This window comes from Lycorma delicatula, chromosome 3 (genome assembly GCF_047948215.1).
Source record: "Lycorma delicatula isolate Av1 chromosome 3, ASM4794821v1, whole genome shotgun sequence".
NCBI classification, from domain to species: domain Eukaryota; kingdom Metazoa; phylum Arthropoda; class Insecta; order Hemiptera; family Fulgoridae; genus Lycorma; species Lycorma delicatula.
In genome coordinates this window covers 73,209,665-73,228,988 of record NC_134457.1, presented here as the reverse complement: position 1 = coordinate 73,228,988, position 19,324 = coordinate 73,209,665, and the positions used below count along the sequence as shown (strand labels likewise).

The window sequence follows — 19,324 nt, the reverse complement described above, 5'->3', positions numbered from 1 at the left end:
ACTAGAGGAATCCCTCTACAAAATAAAAAATAAAATCATCAAATTCAGCCCATCAGGAAAGCTTGAACGTGGATAAAAACAAATGTAAGTTGAGAACTAAGACTAAAATATTCCGATCAGGATTTATCAAAGATTTTAGAATGAATATTACTATCTCAATATTATAGAGGGTATGATATTCAAGAAAAGTTTGAGAGATGACTCTGAAACTAGTAATATAAATATTAGATTTGATCTAATTTGGTATAAATTAATACATTGATAAAAATAACATTAGACTTGTATGTATGTATGCATTATAATGAAAGTCATCTATCATTTTAAATAATTTAATCAACAGTCTTCACAATTTTAATAATGGTTTCTTCATTAACAATAAAGTAAAATAACAATCTCCAAGGTGATTAGTAATTATCTTCATTATTAAAATACTTTTATGTTAAGAATGGCATTATCATTAAACCCCTCAAATCTCTTCTGAATAAGCCCATGAAGATACAAAGAAATGAGATTTTTTTTAATCCTCTAATGTGAACATACATGTATACATGAATGTGGTTTATGTAAGACATTTTAATGATGTTTCAATGGATTTCTACAGATTTTTTTGCTGATAAAAAAGAGCTTAGGTTTATCATAGCAATACAATTTTTTTAGGAATATTTTATTAATAATTAAAACCTTTTAAAGTTAATTAGCCTTGTAAAACAGAACCAAAAGTTTTATTGAAAGTACACTATCATTATTTTCATGATTCATATTCATCTTCAACAATGTTATTGTTCTGTTTAAGTTAATTCGTATAAAATTATTTATTGCTTGTCATCGTCATCAGATTAAATTGATACAGAATGAAGTATATAGTTACAAATATATAAATTTTTTGAATTAAATTTCTCAAATTAATGCTTGCTTATCTTTTGATTTTAGGTGTTGGTGTTAGCAGGAGTTATAATATTAGCCTCTGCATTGGCTGCAGAAGATGAGCCAGTCAGTAAGAGGGCTCAAAGTAGAAGAATAGCTGCTGGATCAGTACCATTTCAAGGACATTATCAAGAAAGAAGGTCAGGAAATGCTCCTCGAGATAGAAATCCAGGACGGCGACCCCGTCCATCCTTACCGGCACCACCATATGCAGTTCAGATGGAGCCCCTTGTACAGTACTCTCAACGAGACCCATTGTATCATCAGAAAAATTCAAGTAACAACATCACAAATTCAGTAGAAGATGAAGTAGAAGATGAAAAAAGTCAAACTTCCAGAATAGATCATCAATCAGAACCGAGTAACAGTATTGCAGATTCTGTCAGTCCATATGACAGTCAACCTCAGAGTAGGTATGATAATCCATACCCAGCACATCCACACTATTACAAAGAACCTGAACCCATTATCGAGATTATAATTAAAGAATCAAATGAATCACTTCCTGCTCCACCAACCCCACCACCTGTTAAGCATACACCTCCTAAAAAAGAACCTGTTCAAGTGTTTTATATCAAATATAAAAAAAATCCCAATGCTTATGGTAAAAATGGGGAAGATGACATCATATATGAACCACCAATACCTGCTCTTACACCACCTCCTAGTGAAATAGATAATGAACCGGCTGGTGGATCTGTCACTGAATCTCCTGTTACACAACCACCTCCACCACCACCACCAAGTACTACTCTTCGCACTATCATTCATCCAGACTCTGAAGTCTATCACGGGTCTGGTCTAAGAGTAACATTTGGTGAACCAGAACATCAATATACTGATCATGCATTGGAGGAACAAAGTGCACCTGAACCATCCATTTCCCTTCCGACCTCCCAAGTAATCGCTCAGAACAGAGATTCCTCAACAAATCTTTTCAAGAGACAACAACAATACCCACCACTTCAACCAGGAACATATCAAACACCTCCTCCACCCCCTCAATCACCTCAGTTTCAACAACAGCAACAAAATCTTAACAAAAGTCAATTTCCAAGACAATCACCCATTCAACCTCCAGCTTTCCGACCTCAACATACAAATTCATTCTTTCCTCCCCAACGTTCACCAACTGTACAGCAACCCACTACTCATCAACCCCAAACCCAACACCAATTTAATCAACGTCATCCGTTTCAACAATCTGCTCAACAAATTCAACTACAGCATCAGCAACAGAAGTCTCAAAACCAATTCCTTAATCCACAAATACCTACTCAGTTGCCACACCAAAGAACAACATTCAGATCGCATTTGACTGGAGGAAATCCATCACAGTCTCCACAGCAGCAACAATACCAACCACAACAGCCGCAACTGCTGCCGCACCAACAGTCACCATCACAGCAGCCTTCACAAAGACCATTCTTTAGGCAAAATGATGTTGGATCAAAACAACAGTATCATCAACAACAAAATAATAATTATCAACCAATTGCACAAGGGTCTCGTCAACAACCACAGTTTTCTCAACAGCAGTTGGTAAATCCATCCAATAATAACGCACCACATTCTCAGTTCAGATCGCAACCTATTCATGTTCAAGCTCCCACTACAGGATCTTTTAGACATCAGTTACCAACTCAATCAACAGCACAAGAACAAAAATTGCAGCAGAACCAATTTTCTCAGCTGCAAGGTCAGCGTCAAGGATTTACACAATCACAATTTCCCAGTCAGTCTTTCCAAAGAGGAAATAATGAAGATCCATATAAAGCACAACTTAAACAGCAACATCTACAACAACAACAACAACAACAACAACAACAGCAACATCTACAACAACAACAGCAGCAACAACAACAACAACAACAGCAACAACAACAACAACAGCAACATCTACAACAACAACAGCAGCAACAGCAGCAACAACAACAAGTGCATATCCAAATACAACAGCAGCAACAACTACAACAACAATCAAAACACCAACAAGCTCACTTGCCTCAGATAAGTTCAAGCATTCAGCCATCAAATGTTGTACAACATCCAACAAGTATTAATTTTCCAGGGCCTATTCAACCAAAACCCAAAAGTCCTTTACAGATAGCTTTTGAACAACAACAGCAACAGCAAAGATTACAACAGCAGCAGAAGCAGCAACAGCAACAGCATCAACAGACATTACGAGAAAATATTTCTCCAAGTCCCCCACAGATACCCCAGCAACTGCAGACTAATCAACCACTGCAATCTTTTGATCCACAACATCAATCATTGCAACAACAACAACAACAGTTACAATACAGCCAACATCAAAATCAACAAAAACATCAATTAAATCATCAGCAGTCTCAGATTCAGCTATCACATCAAGAACAACAAACTCATCATAGACATAGTAATAATAAGAATAATAATAATAATGAGGAAATAATTAAAGCAATACCTCAGCTAGAGCAACATCAAATTCAATCAGCCTATCAATTTAAACCAACCACAACTGCAATTTTCAAATGATCAAACTAACTATCATAATCAGAAATCAAATAAACCACATTTACTACAATCACAAAATAATAAGTTCAAAGAACCTGTATACTCTACTCAACAGCCACCTATTTCTTCAACAATAAGAAATACAACTCCAAATCCACCAAGAATTTATTCACCAATCTATTCATCTACTGAACTACCAAAAACTACAACTAGACATTCAAATGTCTATTCTCTCTTACCATCTTCAACTACACCCCAAACTCCTACAGAGCAGGAACCTGAGGATTTGGAAGCTAGAAAACAGCAAGAAAAAGAACTTCAAGAAAAAGAAAAAAAGAAATACGAACAAAATTTAGCTGCTCTTCCACAAGAAGTGCCTGATGATATTAGAGAACAACTTCTCTCATCTGGTATCTTAGGTAATGCTGATATACAAATACTTGACTATGACAAAGTTGGAGATATTCCTATAGAAAATCTTCCTCCAGAAGCTTTGGAAAACTTGTACGGTGCTGGAAGTGCACCGGTTCCAGCTGTGGTTTCACCTGAGGGTGATGGTAAAACCCCAGTAGAAATGAAGGTTGTTCGCTATGATCCATCTACTCAAGAAGGACAGGCAGTTGCTGATTCATATGTTAAAGAAGATGCCACACAGTTAGATCCAGTTGTACTTAACGATTCTAGGTATAATCGATATCTTCCTTTGAAAGTTAGTGGTACAAATTTCCCTCTGCCTGACTCTTCACAACTTCAAGATCGTGTGATAAATAGTGTTGTTGTACTTGCACCAGTCGACTATGATTTCGTTCATACTCCTGAGCCAGAACCAGATGGAGAAAGAGAAGGAAGATCGACTCCAGTGCAAGTTCAAGGTGTACGATTTATTGCTGGAGATATCCTTAAAGATCTAGTCAAAAATCCATCTTCAGAGAATTATCGAACTTGGCTAGAGAAAGAGAAGGCAACACCAACAGACAAACAATCTGTTGTTCTTCTTGTTACCAGGTAACATATAATTTAATAAAAACTTAATGATTTATAATCTGTTATAAAACTGGGCCTTGAATGATTTTAATTTACTTAAATTTATTTATCAGTAAACAGTTAAGTTTATGATATCAGATATTGAGAGGCTTTCTCAATCTCAGCCCGTATTTGAGTAATTATATCAAGAATTTATTATATTTATTAAATATTAAAAACTCTCAATGATATTACTTTCAGTTACCTTAACATCAATCTTCATTGATTGTAAAAGAACCAGATCATCAGCTCAATTGCATCTTGAGTTTCAAACGTGACCAGAGTCATTAGACCTTGAAACTAAATGGACTTGTCATATAACCAAAGTTTAATGAGATGTGTTTTATACATGGTCTCACTTGGTCACTTCTAATGTTATTTTCATATTTCTCAAATTATAATCTATGTAGTGACACCACATTGTCTTGTACAAAGGCAGTATGAACAAAAGTTTTACAAATAATTTACAAATGTATTTTTTTGTCTTCAGTCATTTGGTTTGATGTAGCTCTCCAACATTCCCTATCTAGTGCTAGTCGTTTCATTTCGGTATATCACCTACATCCTACACCTAATAATTTGTTTTACATATTCCAAAAGTTGCCTGCCTGCACAATATTTTCCTTCTACCTGTCCCTCCAATATCAAAGCAATTATTCCAGGATGTTTTAAGATGTGACCGATAAGTTGGTTTCTTCTTTTAGCTGTATTTTTCCAAATACTTTTCTCTTCATCGGTGTGCCATAGCACCTCTTCATTTGTCATTTTATCCATCCATCTGATTTTCAGCATTCTCCTATAGCACCACATTTCAAAAGCTTCTAATCTTTTCTTCTCAGGTACTCCGATTGTCCACTTCCATATAAATTTATGCTCCAAATATATATTTTCAAAAATGTTTTCCTGATATTTAAATTAATTTTTGATGTTAGCAAATTATATTTCTGACTGAAAGCTCGTTTCATCTGTGCTGTTTGGCATTTTATATCACTCCTGCTTCGTCCATCTTTAGAAATTCTACTTCCCAAATAACAAAATTCTTCCACCTCCATAGTCTTTTCTCTTCCTATTTTTATATTCAGAGGTCCATCTACTTTATTTCTACTATATTTCATTACTTTCATTTTGTTCTCATTTATTGTCATGTGGTAGTTTTTGCAAGGACTTCATCCATGCCATTCACTGTTTCTTACAAATCTATTTTACTCTCAGTAAGAATTACTATTTCATAGGCAAATTGTAACATCTCTATCTTTTCACCTTACACTTTTACTTTGGATCTAAATTGTTCTTAAACATCATTAACTGCTAGTTCTATGTAAAGATTAAAAAATAACGGGTTTTGAGAACATCCTTGTCGGACTCACTTTTTATGTTCTTCAATTATTACTGTTGCAGTTTGGTTACTGTAAATGTTAGCAATTGTTCTATTTCTATACTTGAACCCTGAATTTTTTAAAATGCTGAACATCTTATTGCAGTCTACGTTATCAAATGTCTTTTCTAAGTCTATAAATTCCATGTATGTTGGTTTGTTTTACTTTAATCTTCCTTCTACTATTAATCTGAATGCTAAAATTGTTTCTCTTGTCCCTATAATTTTCCTGAAAGCAAAAGCAAATTGGTCTTCTCCTAACACTTCTTCCACTCTCCTCTTAATTCTTCTGTGCAGAATTCTAGATAAAATTTTTGATACATGAGTAGTTAAGCTAATTATTCTGTATTATTCACATTTATCTGCTCCTGCTTTCTTTGGTATCGTGACAATAACGGTAATAATCCCCTTTTTTGTAAATATTACAGACTAGATTGTATAATAAATCTATTGCTTCCTCACCAGCACTGCAGGTAATTCTGCAGGTATTTCACCTACCCCAGGAGCCTTTCTCCCATTCAAATCCTTTAATGTTCTATTAAATTCAGATCTCAGTATTACATTTCCCTTTTCATCCTCTTCGACTTCTTCCTCTATATCACCAGTTTCTAATTCATTTCCTCCATATAATTCTTCAATATATTCCATTCTCCACTCAACCTTTTCTTTCATATTATAAATCAATCTACTATCTTTATTTAACACATTAGTAGAAATTATGGTTACTATCAGTGTTTACTCCTGGATATGCTTTGCAGTCAACGAGTTGATTTTTAAATCTTTGCTTAACCATGGTGCAATCTATCTGATACCTTGCAGTATCACCCGGCTTTTTCGATGTGTATATTCTTCTATTATGATTTTTTTAAAGTGGGTGTTGGCAATTACTAAATTATACTTCGTGCAAAACTCAATAAGTCAGTCCCCTCTATCATTTCTTTTGCCCAGTCCATATTCTCCCACAATATTTCCTTTCTTGCCTTTTCCGATAGTTGCATTCCAATCTCCAACTATTATTAAATTTTCATCCCCTTTTAAGTTGTAATTGCTTTGTCAGTTTCTTGGTATATACACTCTACCTCATTGTCATCATGGGCACTTGTAGGCCTATAGACATTAACAATCGCTGTCAGCTTAGGTTTTGATTTTATCCTGATTACAATGATTCTATCACTAAGCTTTTTGAAATACTTTACTCTCTTCTTGTTCATTATGAATTCTACTCCTGCCTACCTTTTATTTGACGCTGATTTAATTATTCTAAAATCACCTGACCAAAAGTCGTTTTCCTCTTCCACCAAACCTCGCTAATTCCTACTACATTTACATTTAACCTACCCATTTCCCTCTTTAAATTTTTTAACCTACCAACCTTTTTTTGGGCTTCTAACATTCTGCATTCTGACTTGTAGAATATTATTTTTTAATTTTCTGGTGATCCCTTCCTTACCAGTCCCCACCTGGAGATTCGAATGGGGGGGACTAGTTTACCTTCAAAATATTTTACCAAGGAAGGCGCCTCCATCTTTGTTGCATGAAAATGCAAAGAGCAACATTTTCTTGGAAAAAAAAAACAGTTTTCCATCGCTTTCAGCTGTACAGTGCTCAGAAGATTGAGTGATGTTGATATGGCCATTTAAGTCTTCCTAACCTAAGCCCTTAACAGCTACTGAAAGAGCTGCTGCCCTCTTTTAGGAATCATTACTTAGTCTGGCTCTCAACAGATACCACTCCAATATGGTTGCACCTTCGGTCCTACCCATCTGAGGCGAGGCTGATGACTGAAATATGTAATCAGTTAAACGGTCAGAAGACAACCTCTGTTAAAGCCCATAAGGGCTAGGAACAGGGGATGGTGTGGCAACTGGAATCGTCACAAGGTGGATGTCTTCCCCTATGGTGGTTGGGATGCACCTTTGATCCAGTTACTCTGCATCACTGAGCACCTAAGCCCCCAACCATCAGCAAGATCTCATGATTCATATTGGGGGAAAAATGCATTAACTTACATAAATAAAATGCCGCACAAATTAAATTTTACAGCTGAATATGAGCACAAGAAACAAATTAATTTTCCTGACCCACCAAGAGAAATAGCCACCATCAAAATCACACATTCAAAATACAAAGAAAAACAAAGTGATGTATGTGCTCATTCATCACTTCAAACCACCCAGCTTATATCAACTACCTGCATTTAGACTTATGGTTTACATACTATTTAGGACAACCATTGTCAACTGAAAATCAAATTCAAAAACTGAATTTTACAGAATACTTAGCTAATACACTTAAGGACTTATTCCTATACAATTTTGTAAATTTAGTTTAATTTTTTTGTACATAAACAAGACTTAGAGAAAATCTTATACTGTGCTTCTCTGTCCAGATGAGTAATTAATGTTTTCTTGGTTAATGTTATTTAGTATTTGCTGTTACCATGTAGCATAAGACATATGAGGATGTATGGCTAATGGACCTAGCCGCCAATGCCATCAAATCCAAAAAAAATAATAATGTATTAGTTGGCACAAGGATGGAACAGCAACAACAGTTGCTAAAGTTGCTGTTAAAGTAATTGAATGTGTTATGATGTAAGCTTTTAATTTTTTTTAATTATATTTAATAAATTTGGCTTGATTTTTTATTAAAATATTGATAGCCTTTTATAAAAAATAACAGTTCTTAATACAATATTAATTCTACACAAATATTTAAAAAGATTCAGAATATAATAATTCCAGCAGACTTATTCTTTACAAAACAAGAGTAAACAGTAGTAGTGCTTACGATAGTTATATTCATTTTCAGTTAAAACTAACTTTTTTTATAACTAATAAACAATTTAATTTTTAAAGATATTCATATCAAAAAATAAAGTTTAACAGCATGTTTAAGCTGATCTTTCATAATAACATTCTTCTGAGCTCTCCTCATAACAAATATTAACCGCTACCATTGAATAAAACTTGGTGACCTGTTAGACCGTTGAACAAATTTCTCTTGATTAATTAACTGGGTAACAAACCTTGATGATTTATGAGAAGATGGTATTGGGATTCTTTCAAGTTTAATTTATTATTTCTATGAATCTTTCATTTTCTTTTTTTTATTTTAGGGACAATGAATGCTACAATCTTTTTGATAATTTTCCATCTACATAATTATCTTATTATTCTTCAGTAACTATACATAATCATTCCATTTATTATTATATTCATACTATAAACAGTTTTAATTATCAAATAAATTTTTTTTTAAATTATTGCCATTGGTTACTTCCCAAAATAGTAAGAAATCAAGTTGGTCAAAAACTTTTAGAAATTTAAGATTCTATATCTTTACACTAGGGCAAAAAATAAAACAGTTAATACCATTACAAACTTAGAAGAAAGCATTACTACTAAAAGATACATTTCTTTGAGCAGATAACAGGCAGTACATGTTATACAACCCTAAACAGTTTAGTTTTTATTGACAACTTGTTATAAATGACTTTTTTTATGTGAAAATCTATGTATATATAAAACAACATTCCTAAACGCCTGGAAAAATGTTTTTAGATAGCTTTTTTAAATTCAACCTTAATAAGGTTGAATATTTCAGAAAAATATCAAAAAATCATTTTTGAGTTTTAATATTTTACAGGGTAAAAAAAACATAAATTGTTATTTAAATGTTTGCAGTTTTATACTACCACTATTGAATCAATCTTTATGAGATTTGTTAACATTGTAATGGTAATTTATATTTGTAATTCTGATTACGTATTTTGCAAGCAAAACCGCATCAGGAAATGCAAGATAATTATAAAAAGCTTCATAAATGAGCATTTCACATGCTCATAATAATAATAATAAAATTATTTAATTAATTTTCTTCATTATTTCTTACAGTAATAAAAGCATAAACGTCTGTAATAAAATTTGTATTGTAGCATTAACTTGCATTTCTAAATATCTTTGAATGATAAAATAATGTGGCGTGATTAATTAATTTTACACAGAAATATAGTAATTCCAAGTAGAAGTACAGCTTTGCAGTACATAAAGTATAATTCATCAACATTCCAAGATAGATAAAAAAAAATCTATCTATCCGATAGACAGGTAAATTAAAAAATTGATGGATAGTAAATATTTACAACTGAGCTTGTTTGAGTTTTGAAATCAATAAAAATATTTTAGCAGTTATTAATGGTATATTTATGGACAAAGAATATCCTGAAGGTATATTCATATTTCACCTTGAAACTGTTTTAATGTAGCCTATTATATATTTATCCTGCTTTAATGTTGTACAGTATGTTATTGATAAATGAGTTCCAGTTGTAAAAGCCTTTACTCAAGTAACAGCTCTAATAAATAAATTAGTGGTATCTGTAAGTTTTTAATTTTTTACTGTTACGTTTTACTTTTTTAAATCTCACTGTTACCAAAAAATATGAACTTTATCTGATAACTGTTTTAATTTCTTTTTTTAAGTTAGATTCTTAAACTGAAATTAATAACATATTTTATAACTGTTTATATGTTTATGATATATTATAAATTGACTATTATGGTCATCAATAGCCATGAAATAATAATTACAAATTTCATTGAAAGAATAAATATTAAAATAAGCTATTATTTATTGAAATTACTATTAGTGAACAGTTAATAAATTTAAGAAAGAAAAAACAAATATATACATCAGTAAAGCACTGTACCTTAAATTGTATAAAAGATATAATGAAATTGCTTTGCTACATATATATAAAATAATACTGAATGAATATAAATAATAAACAAAGTTATTAGGAGTATATCAGACTCAGAATAAATAAACATGCATATGAACTCAAGACCAATCTCTCTATCCTCCTAACTCTAGTTACATTCTTTTCAATCGCACTTAAGAAAAAACAGGCAATTTTTGGATGTACTATTTGACAATAGTAAACTGATAAGACATTTAGATAATAACTTTGACATTATTTAATAATCAATATGTATATTTATCTCATGCTACAAAATTCATTTAACATCTAGAAACTGTAAGAGGGCATAAGTCTGTTGTTACTTCTTTCTTCTTTCTTTTTCTTGTTTAGCCTCTGTAATTACTGTTCAGATAATACTTCAGAGAATGAATGATGATGATATATGTGAGTGTAAATGAAGTGTAGTCTTAAACAGCCTCAGTTCAACCATTCCTGAGATGTGTGGTTAATTGAAACCCAATCACCAAAGAACACCGGTATTCATGATTTAGTACTCAAATCCGTGTAAAAATAACTGACTTTACTAGGACTTGAACACTGGAACTCTCAACTTCCAATCAGCTGAATTGGAAAGATGTGTTCACTACTAGACCAACCTGGTGCATCAAGCCTATTGTTACTATGTAAATAAATAAATGTATATATATAATTGTGTTAACCAAATTACAATGAATTGTAAAAGTATACAGCTTACAATTACAATTGTCTTCCCAGATTTGTAAATTTAGGTGGTTTTATTCTTCTTAAGAAAATCAATAATGAGTAAGAAATAAAATTGTATATTATTTATTCATTATCATTGTGAATTAATATTTATAATATATATATATATATATATATATATATAAATAAATATTATTATTGTTTGTATTCTTTTCCTCAGCTGGTTTGTGTGTGTATATATGTATATATATATATAGTACAAACAATAATAATTTTTTATTATTACTTATAAACAGGCTCATATAAGTTAATTGTATATTCTTGACAAATATTTGTTCAAATGAACATTCATTTTTAATTCCAAAAAAAGTTAAAAAATCATTTACCATTATTCCATTTAATCCAATGGGTTGGTGTAGTGATAAAACATCAATGCAAGTCAGCTGTTTAACAGCTGATTTCTGAAATTGAATGTTCTGAGTTCCAGATCCTAGTAAACGTAAGTTACTTTTATATGGATTTAAATACACTAGACTGTACATACTGTTATATTTTGGTGGTTGGGGTTCAATTAACTACATATTTCAGAAATGGTCAACCTGGGTCTGTAAAATACTATACCTCACTTTCATGTCAAAGATATCCTCATATCATTGGTCCACGAGGTTGCTTGTTGTTCACAAGTTGAAACAGATTGCAATGTACACATTAAAAATAAATTTTTTTTTAAATTATAATTTAAAAATCATAACCTAAATATTTGCATCTGAGGTTAAAGATAAAGAATTGTTTTAGGAAAAAAGTTCTTAATTCTGTTTTTTAGTAAATTTACATGTGGGGTTACCAGTCTACGAAAACTGCTGAATTTGAAGTTTTTCATAATTTCATAGATTTTTTTTTAGTTGTTCACTTAAGCAGCCCAGGAAATTCAATAACAGTTTATTAGATTTATCTATAACTTCAGGTTCTTGAATAACTTTTTTAAAGAAATTGATTACTTTTTAAAAATATGATTTTTCTACAATCCTGTAAATATTTCTTTGAAGAAAATCTGAATCAAGAATTACAAAATTTTTTCCTGACAAATTAAGTGTTTCCCGAGTTGATTTTTTACATAGCTGTAGGAGACATTTTTTATTTTATTAACATAACTTTGGACAAATTTTGAAAGACAGATGAAGTAAATAAAATTTTATGGTTAAAAATATGAACTGAAAAGACCAACTGACTGAGAAACCACAATGTTTACTGGCACACTTACTGGTTGTCCACGTGTTATTGTGCTGTTATGTATCTCTATACCAATCAGTTTTAGTCAACTTCTAATTCAGTGTAATTTTAATTTTGTCCAATTACACTAACTGCTCTGGTAGATACATCACTCTTCCCACTGCTCAAAACTATGTTTGGTTTGGTCTGCCCTGGTCTCTTGGATTGCTCATTCCCACTCTGGTTACTTCTTCCTTGAATAAGCACCATAATAACTGAATCAACCATCTTTGGCATCTGTAAGGCTAAAGAGTTAATTAACTCTTACAGGAGCTGCTGCTTCCCCAAAGGAACCTTGGATTCTGTTTTTTGTTCAAGGATAAACAAAGGAATCAACTATCAATGACAAACCGTTAATAGCTGATGTCATTGGTGGCTAACAATTTGTTGGCTACAGCCCCTAATTCTTAAAATCTATCTAGATCTGTTGCTATTAGAATTAGTGCTTACATCTGTATTGTCAGAATTATGATTGGTAATATTTGCCTGATGAACATCTTATTTTATTGTAAGTCCCAATTCTCAGAAATGAATTTGAAAAATGAAACTGTTTTTATATTATTATCAGTTAACAATCTTTACCTAATTTGAATTAACATATATCTTATTTTATGTTTTACTTTTTTCTATGTCTTATTTATAATATATATATATGTATGTATGTGTATGTGTTTTGTGGCTTGAAATATTATTTGTAGTGAAATACAACTTCTGTAATTATATGATGATTTATTGATTTATTTCAGTTCAGAAAATGAAGAAACTGGAAAAGAAAAAGAAATTTTCATGTATGATGTTAACACAACTAAAATAAGTAAACTTCGAGGTGAACTTAGCGCAGCATTTGTAGATGTAGCTGAATCAAATGCACAGAGTCAAGACTTAGATGGTCTTTCATCTTCACAACCAGAGGATGAAGTAGCAGCAGCATCTGAAATTCATAAATTAAAAGTTATAGCTCCAGTATATAGACCTGAAAATAAAAAATTAGAAGGTTTTGCTAACAGAGATATTGATTTGGCTATGTCTGCTTCAGAACCAGAACTTCAACGAGTAGAAAAAGATTCAGTCGTGTCATTTAATGAACAACCTTCTATTATGACAGGTTACAGCAAGATGAAGGAATACCTACCTTCACAGTGAAATTAAATGTGCAATGATTAATTGATACTTTCCTTGTTAACTCTATGAGTTCATTTAAATACTTTGCCATATACTGGTGAATAAGATGTGAATAAGAATCTATTTGTGAGACTTGCTTTTCACAAAGACTGAAATATTTTGATAAACTTAAATTATTCTTAATCATGATTTTTGTTAGGAAAATTTGTTAATTTCTCATGAATACTACTTTATGTTCAATCAACCCTTTCCATTTTTTTTTCCGTTGAGATTTCCCCAACTAAAAAATATTTTTTTTGCTTTTAACATAGTTAAGTTCATCTGAGTTTTTATATTTTACTGAATTTAAAAAAAAAATTAATGATTGACTTTGGTTTAAGTCTTGGTCAAGCTGAAAACATTTTACTCCATATTCCCTACACACTAGCTTTAAGCTTATGTGGTGGTGATTTAATCATAAAAACATGACTGTAATAAATACATCATAAAATTTACAAACATCAACATCTGCATACAACTTTAACTTTTTTAGATAATTGGACTATTTACAGATATGGGAACCTGACAATGAAGACACAACCCACAGGGTTGGTCTAGTGATGAACTCGTCATCGCAAATCAGCTGATTTCGAAGTCGAGAGTTCTAAGGTTCAAAGCTTAGTAAAGGTAGTTGTTACTTTTATATGGATTTGAATACTAGATCTTACCAGTGTTCTTTGGTGGTTGGGTTTCAATTAACCACACATCTCAGGAATAGTCAACCTGAGACTGTACAAGACTGCACTTCATTTACATTCATACATATCATGCTCATTCATCCTCAGAAGTAATACCTTATGGTGGTTCTCGAAGCTAAACAGAAAAAAAGAGAGAGACAATGAAGATATGAAATTGATTTCATATCCTGTATATTGCTAAATAAATGTTAACCATTTTCATAAATATATACTAAATTAGTCAAGGAAAATGGTATTATTTCCATTAAAACCATGTGTTTACAAATTTACAGGCTTAATGAAGATTCATAAAATGAATAAACTCATTCGTGATTCTTTTAATTTTAAAACTGTTATTTTATATTTTGTAGCTAAAATAATAAATAATAAAAAAACAAAGTAAACAAGGAAAGCAAAGATAAAGACAAAAGATACTGTAAAACACATAAAAATAAAAAATGGATATGAGTTAACAAACAAATAAAATGAAAATGAAATTTGTAACGAAACTAAAATCATCTCATTTGATATACCTGACCTGTACATGATTATCTTTGGTTGAAATAATAAAAATAGTTTATTATAAAAAAAAGCATAATAAAAATCAAGATTTCATAAACGATCCAATAACTTTCATAGAAAGCATTAGTTAACAAAATTACTTTGAAATTAAATTTTACCAGTAAAAGAATGATTTGGTAGTATCAAATCTCAAGTAATTTTATCTTGTATACGTAAAATTTGTTAACAGGTACAGTTTTTATTACTAAACATATTATATGAATGAAATATGTTGATGACATTTATCATTTGTGATAAAAGGATAAGAAATGAGAGCACCAGATTGTTTGCAATAACTCAATTATACATTAAGAGTTAAATTAAATTCACTTATGAAATAGAAGAAAAACAAAATTCCTCCACTTCATGAAGATAAGAATTAGTTTTAATATTTATTGGACATAAAATTAAAACTAAAAATAGCAGTAAACTGAAACAAAGATAATGTAAACAGAAAAACTTTTGATGATAATTAATTATACTTTACACAAAATCTTAAAAATATATTTAAACAAATACAAATACAATACAAATAAATGGTATATTTAAATTAATTTTTTAAAAATATTGCCGAACAAAATGGATATCATTAATTTGATTAAAAATTTATAAATAAATAATAAAATAATTTAGCTACTAAATGAAATAAATTTAACTCAAAAGAAAAAAATTAAATCTATAAAGTAATGAAAAAATTTACATGTAAATATCTCCCTATGAAATTATCAGAATTACTAACATGGATGTTAATTATTACATAATATTGTATAAAACTTAATAAAACAAAGAATTCAACTGAGATCAAATTGATAAATAAATTTGACTTACTGGGATCTAGAAAAGTAAATTCAATAATTGCAATAATACTTATTGTGGGAAAAAACATGCAGTGGTCATTCAGGAAGAAGATTACAAAACATTACATTTATTCAAAAAATTGAAATAGCAAATCCAACATTATCACATAGATATGGTATACTAAAGACACAAAATTTAATAAATATAAATAAATAACATGAAATTTCTGCAGTATAATGTTAAAATCACAGGGAAATTTGAGAAATGGAGTATTTATAAATTCAAACATAAAAATAATCTGATTAATTAGCAAAAGAACAATGAATCAAACAAACTGGCATAACTGATGTGGTCAAATAACAAGGAAATAGCTGCAACAAATTCAAAACAACATCAAAACATTCAGAACATCAAAAAACTTTATTTGTTAATAAAAAAAGTTAAAAAACTATCCAGTTTCTAAACTAGGTTGTATGTATAACAGTTTCCTAAACTACGTGAAATAAATCTAAATTAAAGAAAAAGCTAAAGTATTAATTTATATAAAGAATGTGTGAGTAGAAGAACATTTTTTATATATTAAGATAAAAGTGGAAAGGGTTATAATAACTTCATAAAGTTCAGTAATAAGGGACCTCTGCAACAGTTTGCAAAGCCCCATAACATTATTAGTTTATATATTTGCAACTTTGATCAAATACAGTACTAAAATATTCTGCCAGGAAAACTTAAAGCATCATTAAATCATTTTTCATTCTGTAATAACTTTTATCAGTGGGCCTTACTGGATGTATTATTTATCAGCTTTTGACTATTGTAGTTATATATTATTTTAAGTAAAATAGTTGTATTATAATTTCTGTAAATTTTTACTTGGCTTAATTGAAGTTTGCATCAACTAATTTAGTTCTTAGTGCATTACATTAATTGAAAGTTTATATTAGAAATTACTTTCTAATATAAAGGTAGGTAGGTAATATAAAGGTAGGTAGATAAAACATTATAGACAAAATTAGGAGAAAAAAATATTTTTATCTATTTTTTGCAATTAGTTATTCTTATTCAAATAGAAATCATTCTTTTGCAATCAGATCTTAATTCTATATTTAATAATGATCTCTGCAGGTATAAAGCACGAATGATTTTTCACTGAACTACTATAGAACAGTATTTTCCAATTTTTTTTATTATGTGAGAGTTGAGTGGTGGTAAGTTTTTTCAACAAAATTCAATTAAAAATGTCAGTGGTTTTGTAGCCTATATTTAACAAACAAATTTTCTCAATATGTTTTCATCTATCCTTTAGCCATTTAATAAAATACTTTCTTTGCCTATGCTAGAGAGTATTCTAGTATTATAAAGACTTGATAATGATAAATAGATAAGTAAACTTCCTTATTTTGCAGACAGCACTAGGCCGGCCACTTCAAATTTAAATTATTGTGATTTAATTTTATTCATAAAAATAAAGAATTAAGTGTACAGAATCAATAGATTATTTTGGCCTTCTTCTCTGTTCATGGTTCATTTATCAATTGGAGTTTTATTATTTAAACAAAAATCAGAGTAAATAAAATGAATTTGTTTGTAACTTTTATTTTTATACCTTTATATTCAGACCTATTAATTCAACTTCCCCAAAATGTTACCACACCCCACGTGGGATTTGAAATCCACCAATTTGGGAAACATTAGTTGAATAATTCTTTTTCAAATAATTTTAAGAAAAATTTTAAGTAGTTGAAAAAAAATATGTATACATTTCTTTCCAAAGAAATATTGTTCCTAAAATAAAAATGATCTTTAGAAGTTTTCTATAAATATCTGTATGGATTTTTACTATAACAAGAATTATATATTAAAATTACTTAGAGCTGGAGTCAAAAGAAATCTTTAATATAAAAATACTAACTTAATTGCTTGTGATAAGTTCTGTTTGCTTGTGTTTTTAATAATTTGTCTGACCATTAAAGTCACTCTCTTTTTGTTAATATATTTTCTATTTAATAATATATTATATAAACAATATTATAATACTCCTTCATGCATGTAGCCTATTTATTTATTTATTTATTGGTTCTTCTTTCTCAACAAATAAAACAACTTATGCATACAAAAACAAATCAAAAATACATGTGTCTGTGTGTGAATAGCGAGTGTGTGTGAATTAGCAAGCCTCATATAAAGATATAACTATATTGTAAAAAAGAGATATCTCAACTGTGAATAGATTTTAGGTTAGTGAATTAAATAAATATTTTGTAATTTTTTCTAATTTCTTTTTTGTGTATTTATTTTCCTGGTATCAGATTATTTATTCAATCCCATGTAAAGATAGAATAAATTTCCGAACTATCCTTAATAATATAAAAAAACCTACAAATTTTAATTAACTAAAAGAAATTAACTACATGTTTTCAGTGCGTAAACACAATGGTTGTAGGCAATCCAACATAAGTCATATTTGTTCTTGAAAATGATATAGTCATTCTCAAGAATAACAATCATCTCAAACCAGGCTTACTTGGAAATGTGAGATATGAAGTGGTGGATGACTTCCTTCACCAAGATCAATATAGTGTTGCTTATGAAATGTAGCAAATATTCAGCCCCCAGCAGTAATAACTTTATTCATTATAGGTACTGGGAGTACTGGGAACATCATTACTCTCAAATAATATATCTCCAACTAGTGTTTCTTCATGACAAATTGGTGTTGATCTCAGGAGTCAACAGTCGGCCTGTACAGCCATAAAAAAGACTGTGACAAACAATATAAAGCGACAAATGAAAGTGCACCTTCAACCTTATGAAATGATAGATTATATTTATTGCTTCATTAGAGGCAATGTATTAGAATAACTATCTAAAATCTTTCAGCTCTTTTAAACAAACAAAATTATAATAAAAATGTATCATTACAGTCTGTTCGTAATAGCTGCAAACCCAAAATCCAGTTACGACCAATTCTCAATGATAAAAGATTTGGAAAAAATCAAGAAAAGTTATAGTCCCAGAAAATTTGTAAGGAAATGAGCTTATATGGACTTGGATTGACACAATCATTTATACAGTTTTAAAAAAGTGCCTTCACCTGACAAGTTATAAACTCCAGTTATTGTCTAAAAAAATCTGATTTTAATATTTTCCTCAGTAAGATTGACAACAAAATATTTTAGAGTGATTTTCAGTGATGAAGCCACTTTTCATTTATCATAGCATTTTCTGTCAAAATGTCACAGATAAGATGCAGATTTGGATCACAAAAAATCCACATGAATTTATTCAATAAGAATCTCCCAAAAATAAGCATTAGTTTACTCATAAGACCAAGTAATTAAATTTGTTTGTGATATATATATTCTGACATCTTATAATTACTTGGAAATGCTTGAAATTCAAAATATTTTTCTATTTGCATATTTACTCAACAAAACAAAGTTATAATAACAGTAGGAGGTAGAACTTCATTGAATACAACAAAAAAAAAATTTAAAACATTCCACTTCAACTTAGTTCTTCTTTTATGACATAAAATACGAGGGCTATTCAGAAAGTAAGGAACGTTTCCACCTGACGCTGCCAGGCGCACGCCAATCGCGTATATATTGG

At 30.2% G+C, this 19,324-nt stretch overlaps 1 pseudogene; it reads left to right on the top strand.

The window, feature by feature from the left end:
• Positions 1–17,987, top strand: part of LOC142321694 (uncharacterized) — a 94,212-nt pseudogene extending 76,225 nt beyond the window's left edge.
• The last annotated feature ends 1,337 nt before the right edge of the window (positions 17,988–19,324 follow it).